The sequence below is a fragment of the Dipodomys spectabilis genome, unplaced genomic scaffold (assembly GCF_019054845.1).
Source record: "Dipodomys spectabilis isolate Male_0828 unplaced genomic scaffold, ASM1905484v1 ptg000073l, whole genome shotgun sequence".
NCBI lineage: Eukaryota > Metazoa > Chordata > Mammalia > Rodentia > Heteromyidae > Dipodomys > Dipodomys spectabilis.
In genome coordinates, this window is record NW_024870750.1 from 7,788,185 (window position 1) to 7,804,463 (window position 16,279).

At 47.8% G+C, this 16,279-nt stretch overlaps 1 pseudogene; it reads right to left on the bottom strand.

The window, feature by feature from the left end:
* Positions 1 to 8,537: 8,537 nt before the first annotated feature.
* On the bottom strand, positions 8,538 to 8,638 carry LOC122110103 (annotated as a pseudogene).
* Between the last annotated feature and the right edge of the window lie 7,641 nt (positions 8,639 to 16,279).

The window sequence follows — 16,279 nt, forward strand, 5'->3', positions numbered from 1 at the left end:
TCTAGTATATGTATGAGTCAAGCGGAAAAGGTCAGATAATGTGATGTCAGGAAAATGAACCCTTAGATGTGTATTTTAATGTTTTTTTTTCTTTCATGCATGTGTTTCTAACACATTTATAAGATTATCTCTTTGTTGCTTTGTATGTCCCTCCCCCACAGTATAACCCCTGCTTTCACTATATTTGATGTCAGTATAACTTGTGGAGGAGATGGGGAAAAACCAGTTGTTTAAGGATACAGGTGGACCTGTTGCAACAATGAGAAGTACAAGTTGTCATGTCCAAAACGAGCTTTACAACGTTGGTGCGGGGGGGGCGGGGGGGGGGACAAGGGAGGGGAAGGGGGGAAGGAGAAGGATTGGGATTAGGGGGGAGGGGGGAGGCTGGGAAGGGATGTGAAGGGTAAACAAAGGAGGAGGCTGCAATGCTTGGTAAGAAATGTACGCATTATCCTGCCCATGTAACTGTAACTCCTCTGTACAGTATGTTCACAAATAAAATTAAATTAAAATAAAAAAAAATAATTTCTTTACTCTGTATTTCTGTTCAGAAATGAACAGATTTGTAATCTCCAGGCTTTGGGTTCCCAATAAAGAGAGTGGTAACCTTGCTGTAGAAGGTGAAGGCATGCTCAGTGTCAGCTTTGGAAAGCCTCAACTCCATTGCACTGGGTACAAGCGCAAGTAGCCAAGGTCAGGCAGGCCCAAGAAATTCTTTCTTCCCAAATGATAAACAGAGCTTCCAGAAACATCATATTCAATGCCACATCCACTCTCACCCATTACTTTTTGTTTGTTTGTTTGTTTTGGTGTCTGTCCTGGAGTTTAAACTGTCTTTGAGCATCTGTGCTCAAAGCCAGCATAGCGCTCTACCACTCAAGCCACAACTTCACTTCCAGCTTTTTGTTGGTTAATTGGAGATGAGTCTCATGGACTTTCCTCATCTGGCTTCAAACTGTGATCCTCAGATCTCAGCCTCCTTTTTTGGGGGGAGGGGGAGTCCAGTCGTGGGGCCTGAACTCTGGGCCTGGGCGCTGTCCCTCAGCTCTTCAGCTCAAGGCTAGCACTCTACCGCTTGAGCCACAGTGCCACTTCTGGCTTTTTTCTTTTTGCTTATGTGGTGCTGAGGAATTGAACCCAGGGCCTCATGCATGCAAGGCAAATGCTCTACCACTGAGCCACCTTCTTAGCCCCATCAGCCTCCTTAGTAGTTAGAATTACAAGCATGAACCACTGGAGCCCAACTTAAATCTTTTCTTTTCTTTTTGGTCAGTCATGGGGCTTGAAGTAGGGGCCTGGGCACTGTTTCTGAGCTCTTTTGTTCATGTCTAGCACTCTACCACTTTAAACCACAGCCCCACTTCTAGTTTTTGAGTGGTAGATAGGAGATTAAGATTCTCATGGACTTTCCTGCCTGGGCTGGCTTTGAAGCATTATCCTCAGATCTCAACTTCCTGAATAGCTAGGAGGTGGTGTAGCTCAAGTGGTAGAGTGCCAGCCTTGAGCAAAAGAAGCTCAGGGACAGTGCCCAGGCCCTGAGTTCAAGCCCCAGGACTGTCAAAAAAAGAAAAAAAAAAGCCATGTGCTGGCTCATGCTTATAATCCTAGCTATTCAAGAGGCTGAGAGCTGAGGATCTCGGTTCAAAGCTAGTCCGGGCAGGAAAGTCCATGAGACTCTTTTTTTGTTTGTTTGTTTGTTTTTTGGGTCCAGTCATGGGCCTGAACTCTGGGCCTGGGCGCTGTCCCTCAGCTCTTCAGCTCAAGGCTAGCGCTCTACCACTTGAGCCATAGCGCCACTTCTGGCTTTTTTTTTTTCCTGCTTATGTGGTGCTCAGGAATCAAACCCAGGGCCTCATACATGCAAGGCAAGCGCTCGACCACTGAGCCACCTTCCCAGCCCTGAGACTCTTATCTCCAATTAACCATCACAAAACTGGAAGTGGCGCTGTGGCTCAAGTGGTAGAGCACTAGCCTTGAGCTGAAGAGCTGAGGGACAGTGCCCAGGCCCAGAGTTCAAGCCCAATGACCAACAAAAACAAAACAAAAACAAAACTAGAATTGGGCTGGGAAGGTGGCTCAGTGGTAGTAGTGCTTGCTTTGCATGCATGAGGCCCTGGGTTCGATTCTTCAGCACCACATAAGCAGAAAAAGTTGGAAGTGGTGCTGTGGCTCAAGTGGTAGAGCACTAGCCTTGAGCTGAAGAGCTGAGGGACAGTGCCCAGACCCAGAGTTTAGGCCCCATGACCGGACCACAAAAAAAAATTAAAAAAACTAGAATGAAAAAGGACTGTGGGTGTGGTACAAGTGGCAGAGGGATTGTGGCCTTGAGTTCAAAACTCATGCTGCAAAAGAAAAAAATCTAGGTGGAACAGACTGTTTTCTAATTTTATTTTTAATTTCTAGCTTGTTATATTGCTGAATTGCTAATTGTTATTTAATTAAATGTTTTTATTATATTTTGTACTTGGTAAGTAATTTTATTTATTGAGTGTTTTTGATTGAGACAGGTTGTTCTGTGAAGCTAGGGTGCTTTGGAACTAGTTGTGTAGTCCCTGCTGGTTTTAATTTCTCAGCTCCTGAAGGTGGGGATGTTGAGAATACAGGTGTGTACAACCATCCCTGGCTTTATTTTTGCTTTATTTTTTGTCTGTTTGTTGGTTGGTCATGGGGCTTGAACTCAGGGCATGGGTGCTAATCTTAAGCTTTTTTGCTCAAGGCTAGTGCTCTACCACTTGAGCCACAGTGCCACTTCTGGTTTTCTGGTGGTTAAATGCAGATAATTGTCTCATGAGGACTTTAATGCCTGGGCTGGCTCTGAACTGTGATCCTCAGATCTCAGCCTCCTGAATAGCTATGATTACAGGCATGAGCCATTGGTGCCTGCTTGTTTTATTTATTTTTATTTATTTTGCCAGTGTACGGCTTGAACTCAGGGCCTGGGCACTGTCCCTGAACATCTCTTTTTGCTCAAGGCTAGTACTCTACCACTTGAGCCATAGTGCCACTTCCAGCTTTTTCTGCTTATGTGGTGCTGAGGAATCGAATCCAGGGCCTCATGCATGCAAGGCAAGCACTCTACCACTGAGCCACCTTCCCAGCCCATGTTTTATTTATTTTTGATGCTAAGAATTGAACCCAAGGATTTACACATGGTAAGCACGTGTTCTACCATTGCAGTACATGCGTGGCTTTTTTTTTTCCCCCAGTCGTGGGGCTTGAACTTTGGGCCTAGCACTGTCCCTCAGCTCTTCAACTCAAGGAGAGTGCTCTACCACTTGAGCCACAGCTTCTGGTTTTCTGGTGGTTTTTTTGGAGATAAGAGTCTCATGGACTTTCCTGCCTGGGCTGGCTTTGAATAGTGATCCTCAGAGCTCAGCCTCTTGAGTAGCTAGGATTACAGGTGTGAGCCACCGGTGCCCAGCTCTTACTTTTATTTTTATTTTTTATTATGAGTTGAGCAATATGACCACTCCTACACTTTGTAAGAACAAAATAAAAATGTATGTAACAAGATCTCTTTAAGCGATACTTATTGCTGTTAAAAACTTGCCTAAATTTTAATTCAGAGACTACTACTGTTAGTTTTATGCCATCAGGCAATTATTATACTTCAAATTTTATTTCATCTTGTATGTGAGACTAAAGTTAGTAGTAGAATTCTTTAGGGGAGGGCTGGTACTGATGATGCTCCATCATTCTCTCTCTCTTTTTTTGTCTGTTGTGTGGGCTGAACGCTGGGCCTTGGTGCTATCCCTCAGCTCTTCAGCCCAAGGCTAGCACTCTACCAGTTGAACCACAGCACCACTTCGGGATTTTGCTGCTTATGTGGTGCTGAAGAATCGAACCCAAGGCCTCATGCATGCAAGGCAAGCGCTCTACCACTGAGCCACCTTCCCAGCCCCGACACTCTATCACTTAAGCCATACATCCACTCTTGACTTTTGCTGGTTAGTTGTAGATAAAAGTCTTTCAGCTTTGTCTGTTCAAACTGGCTTTGAGCCGGGCACTGGTGGCTTATGCCTGTAATCCTAGCTACTCAGGAGGCTGAGATCCAACGATTGTAGTTCAAAGCCAGCCCAGGCAGGAAAGTCCATGAGCCTCTTATCTCCAATAAACAACCAGAAAACCAGAAGTGGTACTGTGGCTCAAGTGGTAGAGCGCTAGCCTTGAGCTGAAGAGCTGAGAGACAGCGCCCAGACCCAGAGTTCAGGTCCCATAACCGACAAAAACAAACAAAAAACTCTCCAGTATGTTAACTTACTAATTCAATAAACGTGGGTTTGAAATAGTCCCCTTGCATGCACCACTGCTGCGGACTAAAATAATCACAGAGACAATAGTTTCTGCTCACTGAGTACTCGCTGATCACTTTACATCTCTGCTTCACTGAGTCCTGCCTTACTCTTTTTTCTTTTTCCATTCTCTTCAAGTTTAGATTCTGATTAAAAGTTAGATTCTCACACATTTAGGCAGTTTACACTTTGCATTTTTTTTTTGGGGGGGGGGGCCCAACTTTCTACTTGTATCAGGACAGTACTCAGAAAGATCACCCTGGTGAAGGAGTAATTAGTCAATGTTTATTTCTGTTAGCTTGTAGGGCTGCAGGAAACCAGAGCAGACTGAGATAAGGAATCCAGGCTTTTCCAGGGTGTGATTGGACTTTGGGACAAAGAATAGAGCTGTTTTCCTGGCCAGCTATTTTCATCCTAGGCGTATTCAAGTGCTCCCTTTAAAGTGGTTAAAAAATAAAATAAAAAAGCCATGGAAAGAGGGTTTCTTGAGGTAGGCAGAGATGGAGGTGTAGATAATAAAGCATCTTACCCTGCTTCAGCTTAATGATCATTGCTATCACCTGCTCCTTCAGATGAAGTGATTTCCTGTTGATTAGAAACCACTGAGCCCAGCAGCCAGTCATTTAACACTAGCTAGTATCTCCTATCTGCATGGTGGTTGATAAATATACCATACCAAGACACCAGTGTTAACAGGGATGTGGCCCCCAAGAATAAGAGTGGAATTGGTTCCCAGGATAAAATCCATCACCATTTTTGTCTGGCAGTCTATCTTGTCTTTTTAATTTTTGGCAGTATTGGAGTATGAGCTCTGGGCCTCCCCCTTTGTCAGGCAGGCAGGAAGAGCCACTCCCTCAGCCTGTGTTCTGCCGGTTGTTACTAATTAATTAAGCTAGTACTGGGGCTTGAACTCAGAGCCTTGGGGTGTCTTTTGGCTCCCCCCCCTTTTTTTTCTATTTTCACTTGTTGGCTAGTTATTTGGAGATGAGAGTCTCACAGATTTGTCTGCCTGAGCTGGCTTTGAACCACAATTCTTAGGTCTCAGCTTCCTGAGAAGCTAGCATTACAGAAATGAATTACTAGTGCTCCGGCTTCCACTGGTTATTGTGAGGGCGGGGGGGGGGGGGGGGGGGGGGGGGGGGAGGGTATGGGGAGGGTTGTGCGGCCTGAACTCTGGGCCTGGGCGCTGTCCCTCAGCTCTTCAGCTCAAGGCTAACACTCTACTACTTGAGCCACAGCGCCACTTCCGGCTTTTTCTGCTTATGTGGCGCTGAGGACTCAAACGCAGGGCCTCATGCCTGCAAGGCAAGGACTCTACCACTGAGCCACCTTCCCAGCCCTGGTGGTTATTTTTGAAACACTCTTCTTCATTTGTCTTTGTTAGGTATACCAGGGTAGCTAAGATAAATAAGATAAACAGGCCTGCACCTTAGTCCTGCTCTCTATTCAGAAGGCTTCTCAAGAACTTTCCTTCCCGAGAGCCTTACAAGTAATAGAATTATAATCGTGAGCATGCCGCATCCTCCCCCCCCCCCTTGTATATTAGACTTTGCCAGAAAACCACACAGACATCCAGGTATAAATGACAAAGAAAAGGTTTATTTCCGGCAAAGGGACCAGCGAGACCCCTTCTCACAAGAAAGGAATGAGAAGAAGCTATTGTCTGAGGTGACCTATATGAACTGGGAGATATAAGAGGGGCTAGAAGGGGCTCGGAGGCGGAGACCCTGGTGTAGACATGAGGGCTGGGGGCTTCATCATGGCGGATTAGGATTTATGGCTGCTGCCCAAGTAGTAGATAAGGGGCCTTGCAGCTGCCCAGACCTGACGATCACTTTAAGGGGCTCTTGTTGCCTTATATGGTGGTAGCTGCCCCAGAGGACTGACATCCAATGGTAGAGGGGGTTGGAGGCTGATTATTTACTGCCTTTACTAAGTGGGGGCCTAGTGTTCCCTAAGAAAGGAGCATGCAAGGGGCTGGGAAGGCGGGTCAGTGGTAGAGTGCTTCCTTGCATGAGTCCCTGGGTTCGATTCTCACTACCACATAAGCAGAAAAAGCCGGAAGTGGCACTATGTCTCAAGTGGTGGAGCGCTAGCCTTGAGCTGAAGAGCTCAGGCACAGTGCCCAGGCCCAGAGTTTAGGCCCCATGACAGACAGACAGACAGACACACACACACACATACACACACACAAAAGGAGCATGCTAAGCTGTGGAAAGGGGAAGGAGCATGCTAATCTATGGGATGGGAGCTCATTGGGCTAACAATAATAATTATTTTGAGCTGAGGATTTGTTTAGGTACCCTAGGCTGCTTGGCCTTGAACTGGTGATCTTCCTGGCTCAGCCTTCTGAGAGTTAGATCATAGGGCTGAGCTGCCATGCCTGATTTGTTTTGGCATTCTGGCTGTCAAGACAGAGATGTGCAAACGCTAGTGGTGTGTGGAATGTAGGAACACACTCAGCTCTTGTTGAGTGTAACCAGTGCTGGGACAGAGGAATAGCCCCTGAACTTAAAAAGTGGCGAATTTAGTTTCTTCCATGCCAGGAAGATGCTCAACTCATTTGGTTTCCTCAGACAGAGCTTGATCTTTGTCCCTAGTTCTTGGTTCACTTGCTGCCCTGTACAGTGTGCAAATATGAACGGAATGTCCACTTCCATGGTCCTCCACCTGCCAATCACAGATGTGCTTTCAGTTTGATCAACTTGCAAAACTTGTTTACCACAATACAGTTTCTCTAGTGGGCTGCCTGCTGAGCCAATGCTTCTGTAAATACAGAGGCTTGATGTAAACAAAAGCTAAGATGTGATGTGATAGACATGATGCTATGTTATCTTATTACATCTGTAGCCTACTGCATGGGAGAGTGTAGGCGGGGCAAGACTTTCCCAAAGATATACAGAGATGAGCCATCTGTTTATAAGCCCAGTGCTGTGTATCAAAAGAACGAGGCGTGTTTCTGTTTGGCCTAGCATTACATTTTAATTTTCACTTCAAAGCATAGAGGATCTGTTTCATTACTCTCTTACCATTGGTCTCACTTGCTGATCTACAGGTAAGTATTAACTTAGTATTCAAATTGCCATGTCTAGAAGAAACCACAGGTAATTAGAAGGCTCTTAATTGGAGGCATCTAAAAATATTTTGTTGTTGTTGTTGGTCATGAGGTTTGAACTCAGGGCCTGGGCACTGTCCCTGAGTTGTTGTTGCTTAAGGCTAATGCTCTATCTCTTTGAGCCACAGCACTGTGTCCTGTTTTGTGGTGGCTAATTGGAGATAAGAGTCTCATAGACTTCCCTGTCACATCCTCACATCTCAGCCTCCTGAGTAGCTAGGATTACAGGGATGAGCCACCAATAGAAATGAAAACCTTTTGAGAAATATATTCTAGACTCTTTTAAGTGTTTTAGATACAATACAGAACAACGATTTTTTCACTTCTAGGCTTTGTGGAGTAACTGCATAGAAGGGAGCAATAATTCAGAAATTATGAGACTTTCTCCAGGAACTGTTGTCATGAGGATTTTGTAGTATTTACTTGAAAGAAACAACATACAGATTAGAAATGAATAAAATGAACAGACTAGAGGATGAACATGGTACTCTTGTAGCACCTCTGCAAACCCTGGGGCCCAACTTCTTGAAATTGATCCTGACTTGCATGTATCCTATCTGAAAGTCCTTCTAGGAAGACACCCAACGCCAGAAAAATCCTCTCTTCATAAAAAAGTTCTACCAAGCAGTCATTAGCCGATGATACAGAGCTAAGTGGTCTAAGCAGTGCCACCATCAGTGATGACAGACATATAGATTGGTAATGCTGCTTTGTGAAGAAATGCCCAGGGGCTGGGAAGGTGGCCCAGTGGTAGAGTGCTTGCCTTGCATGCATGAGGCCCTGGGTTCGATTCTTTCTGCTTGACTCAGACATATTATTGCAAATAAGGGAAATCGTGGGACCTATGTTTCTTTGGAGCTGGCTTACTTCACTTAATATAATTTTTTCCAAGCCTTTCCATTTCCTAACAAATGGGGCAATGTCATTCTTTCTGATGGAGGCATAGAATTCTATTGTGTATATATACCACATTTTCTTGATCCATTCATCCACTGGGGGGCATCTGAGTAGGTTCCATATCTTAGCTATGGTAAATAATGCTGCAATAAACATAGTGGTACTGGTAGCTTTAGTGTGGTCTTGTTTGTGATCATTTGGGTAAATGCCCAATAGTGGGATTGCTGGGTCATAAAAATATGGAACGCTTCACGAATTTGCGTGTCATCCTTGTGCAGGGGCCATGCTAATCTCTGTATTCCAATTTTAGTATATGTGCTGCCAAAGCGAACACAGGAAGAACAGTTTTTTTTCGGTCGGTCATGGGTCTTGAACTCTGGGCCTGGGCTGGGTCCCTGAGCTCCTTTTTGCTCAAGGCTAATGTTCTGCCACTTGAGCCACAACGCCACTTCTGGCTTTTTCTGCGATTAATTAGAGATAAGAATTTCACAAGTTTTCCTGCCCTGGGTTGGCTTTGAACCACGATCCTCAGATCTCAGCTTCCTGAGTAGCTAGGATTACAGGCGTGAGCCACTGGCGCCCCGCACCACTTCTTTATATAACAGCAAGAGCAGGACTTCAAGTTCCTCAGGAATCCTGTGATAGTAGCGAGAGGTGAGTAGGGCTCCAGTGACACCAGTCGAGTCCAGAAGGGTGGAGAGGTTTTCTGGAAAATCCAAGCGGCACCTGCAGGACAGATTCCCAAGGGCAGTTTCCTGTGAGGTTTTTTTTCAGCTGTGGATGAATGAGCACTGTAGGGTCGCCTCTTATCCGAAGCTCCGCCCGCCCCACCAGCCCCAGACAGAGTAGGCGGGAGGGACCCGGTGTGAACAGGCGTCTCCCCGAGTCTCCAGGTGACCTGGAGGTCTGAACCAGGACTAGCCACTAAGAAACACGGATCCAGATTTTAAGTCACTCACTCAAGCCAAGGCCTCGCTTTGGCCCGGGGTGCCAGGATTTGATCAGGTAGGACACTTGCTCCTCTCGCTTCCACTTGCGAGACCCAAAAGGGCAGGAACGGCGGATGAAAAAAAAAAAAAAAAAAGGTCGTTTACGCGAGCATCTGCGGAGCCTCTCGGGCAGCTCCAGGGCCTGCAGGAAAGTTGCGGAGGCGAGGTGGGGGGCGCCGGGGTGGGGGGAAGCCCGGATCGGGGCACTGGGGAGAGCCCGGGGAGGCGCTGGGGCTCTGGGAGACCGGGGCGCGGCTGCTCCGCCCCCCGCGCTCGCGGGGCGCGCTCCACACCGGCCTGGGAGCGGCGAGCGCGGGACTCGGCGGGACTCGCTGGGCGGCGGGCGGCGGGCGGGGAAGGCGCGGGCGCGGGGCGTGGTTTGCCGCTTCCGAGCGCCGCGGAGCGGAGCGCGCTCGGCTGCACCCTGAGCCCTCGGCTGGAACGGAAAGAGCTCAGCGGGGAACGAGCGAGCGGCGCGATCGAGGGAGCGAGGCCAGTGGGGCGGCGACCTGGGGCGGTCCCTGGCCGGAGCCACGGCCCCTGGGCCTGGGCCCACTGCGGGTGAGCGCGGCGGCGGAGGGCCCCCCGCACCTTGGTGCGCCCGGGAGAGCGCGGGAGGGAGGGGAAGCGGCCCGGGCGAGGGCGGGGAGCCGCTGGAGACTGGAGGCGACCCGAGGTCGGGGTCCGAGCCGGGTCACCGGAAACTTTGCCCGGGCGGAGAGAGCGGGGGTGCGCGGGGTGCGCTGCAAACTTGTCGGCGGGCGGGGCGCCCCGGGGTGGGGGCGAGCGCCGGCGGGGGGCGTCCGCCTCTGCTCGGCGGCCTCTTTGTGTCACCTCCGGGCCCCGAGCCGCCGTCCGCCGGGCCAGGGGCACAGAGGTGGCGCTGGGGGCTCGGCCGGGGCCCAGGCCCCGGCGCTCGGGCTCGGCTGATTGTTTTCATCCCCCGCGTCACGCCTGGGCGGGAAAGATTTTGAACGCCGCGTGAGAAGAGAGAGGGAGGGGACGCGGGGAGCGGCGGCGCGAGGCCGGGCTGAGGCGGGGGGGGGGGCACCCCAGAACCCGCGAACCCGAGCTCGGCACCCCAGACCCCCGCGTGCGGTGGCGCACGGCGTGGGGGGTGCCAGTGCCTGGGCGGGGACGCCCGGCGAGCTCGGGTGGCGGGGATTCTAATTCCGTTTTGATTGCTTGGGGTCTTTGTTGTGGGAAATCGCCTCGCGGGGCTGACGGCCGCACCTTGCGCTCCCGGGAGGGTTTTTCCTTCCAGTACAAAAAGAAAAAAAAAAAAAAGAAAAGGAGGCGCGGAGGGGCGCGGTGGGGGGGGACACCTGGGTCCGGGGCGCCGCCATCGGGGTGCTGGAAACGACCTTGGCCACTGGGATCGGTGCAGGTGACGGCCTGGGTAGCACATTCGCCTTTGTGGGTCGCCTGCAATTTCCGAAAGTTATTCTTTTCCCCGCTCCCTTAGTGGAAGGGAGGGTCCGAGCTGGGTGCCAGCAGCCACGATTGTGTGCAGCAAGCACCAGCAAGTCAGCCAGACCGGGAGGTGCTGGACCTGTGTGTGTGTGTGTGTGTGTGTGTGTGTGTGTGTGTGTGTGTGTTACTCTTTTTCTTTCTTTCTTTCTTCTTTTTAAAGTTGGATGGGAAGCAACTTCCATCTGCTTCTCTGAAAGTTTTCATCCATCAGCAAGCCTGGCTGCCTTGTAGCCCCTGATATCTGTGCTAGCGTGGGTTCCATCACTTTGGGGGGGGGGTGAGGATACAATGGAACACACCTGGCCTGACCCGCACCCAGGTACCCACTGCCTCTGGGACCCCCATAAACGCCACCAGGCTTTAGGGAGTGTTCAGTTCATATGGGAACAGGATTAAAGAAATAGCTGGTGTTTACATACTAACACAAACGACTGTATCTTCCAATTATTTACTTATTTATTTTCTGGAAGACTATGGAGGAGGTTCCCCAGGGCTTTTCAGGAGGTAATGAAGGGGGGGGAGAGGGGCTCGGTCCTGCTGGCCTCTCCCTCCCCCCCCCCCCCTCGCAGTCCTCTAGGGGCCGTGGGAACAGGAGTAACTTATGGAGCTTTCCCTATTGCAGAGTCTGGAAACGTCAAATTGAGTACAAAGTGGAAATATTTAGGTCTTTGTCGACCTGGTTGAGTAAAGGAGCCTTGATTTGAATTCTAAAAAACAAAACTAGTTAGCTAGGCTTGTACATTAAGACTATTTGAAATAAAAATCGTGTGAATAAATTTACCTAATTAGAAATTTTATTAGCCCTTCACTGGATTAGGGCTAATTGTGTTGTAAAATAATGCAGAATGCTTCAAGTACTGAGTCACAATGGGTTTATTCTGGGTAGTGCCCTCATCCCATGGAGTTTAATGGAAAGTTAAAAACCTGAATCTTTGAGCCCCATTTTAACAAGTGAGGCAAAAAGGTTGGAAGGGATCTATCCATTTGTCTTTATTCAGTTGCCATTTTGCCATTACTCTTATTATGTCACTTTTTTTTGGGGGGGGGGAGGGGCGGCTTGAACTCAGGGCCTGGGCACTGTCCCTGAGCTTCTTTGGCTGATGAAGGCTAGCATTCTACCACTTGAGCCACAGTGCCACTTCTACCTTTTTCTGTTTATATGGCACTGAGGAATTGAACCCAGGGCTTCCTGCATGCTAGGCAGGCACTCTACCACTAAGCCACATTCCCAGCTCTATCATCATGCTATTTAAATGAAAATTTTCAATAATTTCACAGAAGGATTCATTTACTCATACAAGTCGCTCTGCAAATACTACCAGTTGCTACTTATAGGATGATTATTTTGTACTGGTAAATATGTGATGTTTGTTACGTCGTTCATCTGTGTTTACTTAGTACCCATAATGTATTGTGCTAGGTGCTGGGATTTAATGGTGCGTAAGGCAGCTGTAGGGGAAGGTAAGTAGGTAGAAAATGAAATACATTATTGACTATAATCATGGTTGCTTTGTTTTCTCTAGTACTAATGTTTAACTCAAGGCCCCATGCTTGATTGTCTGGCATTCTACCATTTGGACCACATCACCAGCCTGACTTTTTGGAAATAAAAGTCTTGAGGGTTTTTTTTCTGCTCTAGCTCGCTTCAAATCATGATCCTCTGGATCTCAGCCTCTTGAGTAGCTAGGATTACTGGCATGAGCCACCAGTGCCCAGCTTCACAGGTTTTATTTGTGTGTATGTGTGTGTACACATGTACACATACATGCATGTGTGTGCATGCACAGGCACCAGGTCTTTTTCCTTCTAGGAAAGCAAGCACTCTGAGCTATCTTCCTAGCCCTTTCTTACTTTGGTTTTAGACAAGGTTTCCCTAAGGCTTCAAGGCTGACCTTGAACTTAGGATCTACCTATGATTTGCTGGCGTGTATCTCGTCCACTTGTGTGTGTGTGTGTGTGTGTGTGTTTTGCCAGCCCTGGGGCTTGAAATCAGGGCCTGGGCACTGTCTCTGGGCTCCTTTTGCTCAAGGCTAGCACTCTACCACTTGAGCCACAGTGCCACTTCTGGCTTTTTCTGTGATTAATTGGAGATGGGAGTCTTATGGGCTTCTCTGCCCAGGCTGGCTTTGAACCTGCATCCTCAGATCTCAGTATCCTAAGTAGCTAGGATTACAGGCAGGAGCCACTTGCACTAGCAATCACAAGTTTTAAGATGTAAATCAGGGGGGCGGGATATGGGAAGGGATAGGAAGGGGAAACAAAGGAGGAAGCAACAATGCTTGATAAGAAATGTACTCATTATCTTGCCCATGTAATTGTAACTTCTCTGTACGGTATTTTCATAATAAAAAATTAAAAAAAAAAAGAAAGCTGTAAATCAGATCGCATCCCTCCACGGGCTTCTACCTCCTTTTGAGTGGACAGACCTGATTGCAGCTGTCAGAACTGAGTCTTCTGATCTCCCTCCCTCCCCTTTGTTCTGGTACTTTGGTGGTCGTACCAGAGGTTCTTGGCTAAATAAGCTTCTTTGCCGTCTGATGGTTTTGTGCTGACAGTGCTAGGCCTGGAAAGCACCCCCAGTTCCATTATCTGTAACAGTTCTCTCCCTAATAACTTACCTGGCCTTGTGTGATAGTGAGCTTTCACCAAAACCCTAAATTTCAAGTCACCGCCATCCTGGCAACTCCCATCTCTCTTAACTTTTTTTTTTCTTTTTCTTGTGGCTAAGATATGCTACTCATTTGTTTATTGTCTGTCTTCCCACGCTGGATTGTACACTCCATCGGAGCCCTATGAAAGCTGCCTTATTCATGGCTTGTGTGGAACAGTACCCGGCATGCAGCAGGTTCCCCGGAACTATTTGTGGAGTGAGCCCTGCTGAGTGGAAAGAAGGGAGCAATGAGGTGTGGAGAAGGGCAACCAGAGGCTTCTGAGTTACCAGGAAGAAGGGTTCCTGAGTGAAGCTAAGACTTGATCATTAGGAACTAGGGCCATTGTGGGAGTAAAGGCAGATGTGGAAGAAGATCAGGAAGACATGGAGAACAAAAAAAAAAGCCTTGAATAATTGTGAAATGACTGAAGGCCTTGCAGCAGGAGAGGGCTTAGCTGGTGTGGACAGAGAGAAATTGTTCCTGGGACAGAGAGAAGTTGTAGCTAAGCACTCTGATAGAGGAAGGACAAAAGGTAGGCACCATTGGCTCACTCCTGTAATCCTAGCTACTCCAGAGTCTGAGATCTGAGGATTGTAGTTTGAGAATCCTTTTTTTTTTTTTTTTTGATCGGTCGTGGATCTTGAACTCTTGGCTTGGGCGCTGTCCTTGTGCTCTTCAGCTCAAGGTGAGCACTCTACTGCTTGAACCACAGTGCCACTTCTGGTTTTCTAGTGGTTTATTGCAGATAGGAGTCTCATGGACTTTCCTGCCTGGGCTGGCTTTGAACCGTGATCCTCAGATCTCAGCCTCATAAGTAGCTAGGATTACAGTTGTGAGCCACTGGCTTGGGATCGTAGTTTGAAACCAAACCTGGCCAGGAAAAGTCTGTGAGACTCTTACCTCTAATTAACCACCAAAAAGCCAGAAGTGGGGCTGTGGCTCAAGTGGTTGAACAGCAGCCTTGAGTTAAAAATGCCAAGTAAGAGCCCAAGGCCTTGAGTTTAGTACACCCCTTCCCCCACACAAAGTAGGGAGAAAGAGAAATGGTAGAGTGGCAATCAGGTGTTGGATCCTGCTTTGAAGAATCCACATGAAATCTATGTCTACAGTCTGTTAGTCCAATTTTTGTGTTTGTGTGTATGACGGAGAGAGAGAGAGAGAGAGAGAGAATGTCCTGGGGTTTGAACTCAGGGTCTGGGTGCTGTCCCTGAATGTTTTTGCAGACTTGCAGACTTCCACCCAGACTGACTTCGATCTTCCCATCACAGCCTCTTGAATAGCTAGGAGTACAGACATAAACTACCAGTGCCCAATGTGTTAGTCCTATTTTATGCCACTTTAAAACACAGGGCAAGGGGGAACTTTTAAGCCATTTACTGGTTATGGAGTAGGCAGAGGGCCTAGGATAGGAAGCCTCTGACTCCACAGCACTTGTATTTGGCCATTGTGCTAAGACCAAAGTCCCCATGCTGTCCTGTGGAGAAGAGACCACGGTGGCACCCTGCTGGTGGTGTGGAAGACCATGTGCCTCTGGGGGCCGTGGGAGGGCAAGGGTTTGATTCTCCCTGTGAACAACAAGGGCCAAACTGGAAAACAAGGATTTATTTTTCCTTTCTGGTTTTTGTTCTTTTATTCTTTTTTTTTTTTTTTTTAAATTTAATTTAATTTTATTTGTGAACATACTGTACAGAGGAGTTACAGTTACATGGGCAGGATAATGCGTACATTTCTTACCAAGCATTGCAGCCTCCTCCTTTGTTTATCCTTCACATCCCTTCCCAGCCTCCCCCCTCCCCCTGTTCTTTTATTCTTACAAAATACTTCAGTTTAGCTGCATCTTAACTTAGAAACAATGTTAACAAGATGAATGCGATAGCTTCTTCTCAAGGCTTCACTATATTCTTATTTCTTTATTTTTATTTGTGTCAGTCCCAGGGCTTAAATTTAGGGCCTGGGTGCTGTCCCTGAGCTTTTTTGTTCAAGGCTAGTGCACTTCCACTTGAGCCACAGCTCCGCCTCAGGTTTTTTGATAGTTAGACTCTCATGGAATTTTCCTATTCAGGCTGGCCTTGAACCATGATTCTCAGATCTCAGCCTCCTGAGTAGCTAGGATTACAGGCATGTCACCTGCCTCACTCATTTTTTTCTTCTCTTTGCAGTACTTGGGTTTGAACTCAGGACCTCTCACTTGCTAGACTTGTGCATTATTGCTTGAGTCACATCCCAGTCCTTTTGGCTTTAGTTTGATTTTCAGGTAGAGTCAAGTGCTTGGCCTTGACTGAGATCTTCCTACCTCTGCCTTCGGGGTAGCTGGGATTACACGTGTGTGCCATTAATATCCACACTCACCTACATTTATTTATTAGGTTAAGCTTGAGTTAGCCATGAAATTACAGGCTGTTCTCTTTGGGTTATCTTAAATCTTTTTTGTTTGATAATGTTTTATCTACTCAAACTTAAATTTGATGACTTGTTCCCTCCTTCTCCCCCCCTCACCCTCTTTTTTTTTTCTTTTGTCAGTCCTTGGGCTTGAACTCAGGGCCTGGGTACTGTCCCTGAGCTTCTTTTGCTTAAGGCTAGCACTCTACCACTTGAGCCACAGTGTCCCTTCTGGCTTTTCCAGTTTATGCATTACTGAAGAATTGAACCCAGGGCCTCATGTATGCTAGGCAAGCACTCTACCACTAAGCCACATTTCCAGCCCTCTTCTTTTCATTTTGTAACTGGGACTGGTCTTGAACTCCTGGACTAAAGGTATCTTTCCATCTTAGGCTCTGAGTAGCTGAGACTATGGGTGTAAATGGCCATGCTTGTCTTTACAAGATTTTGACTCGTGTACAGACCTCTGAAACCATCTCTCCC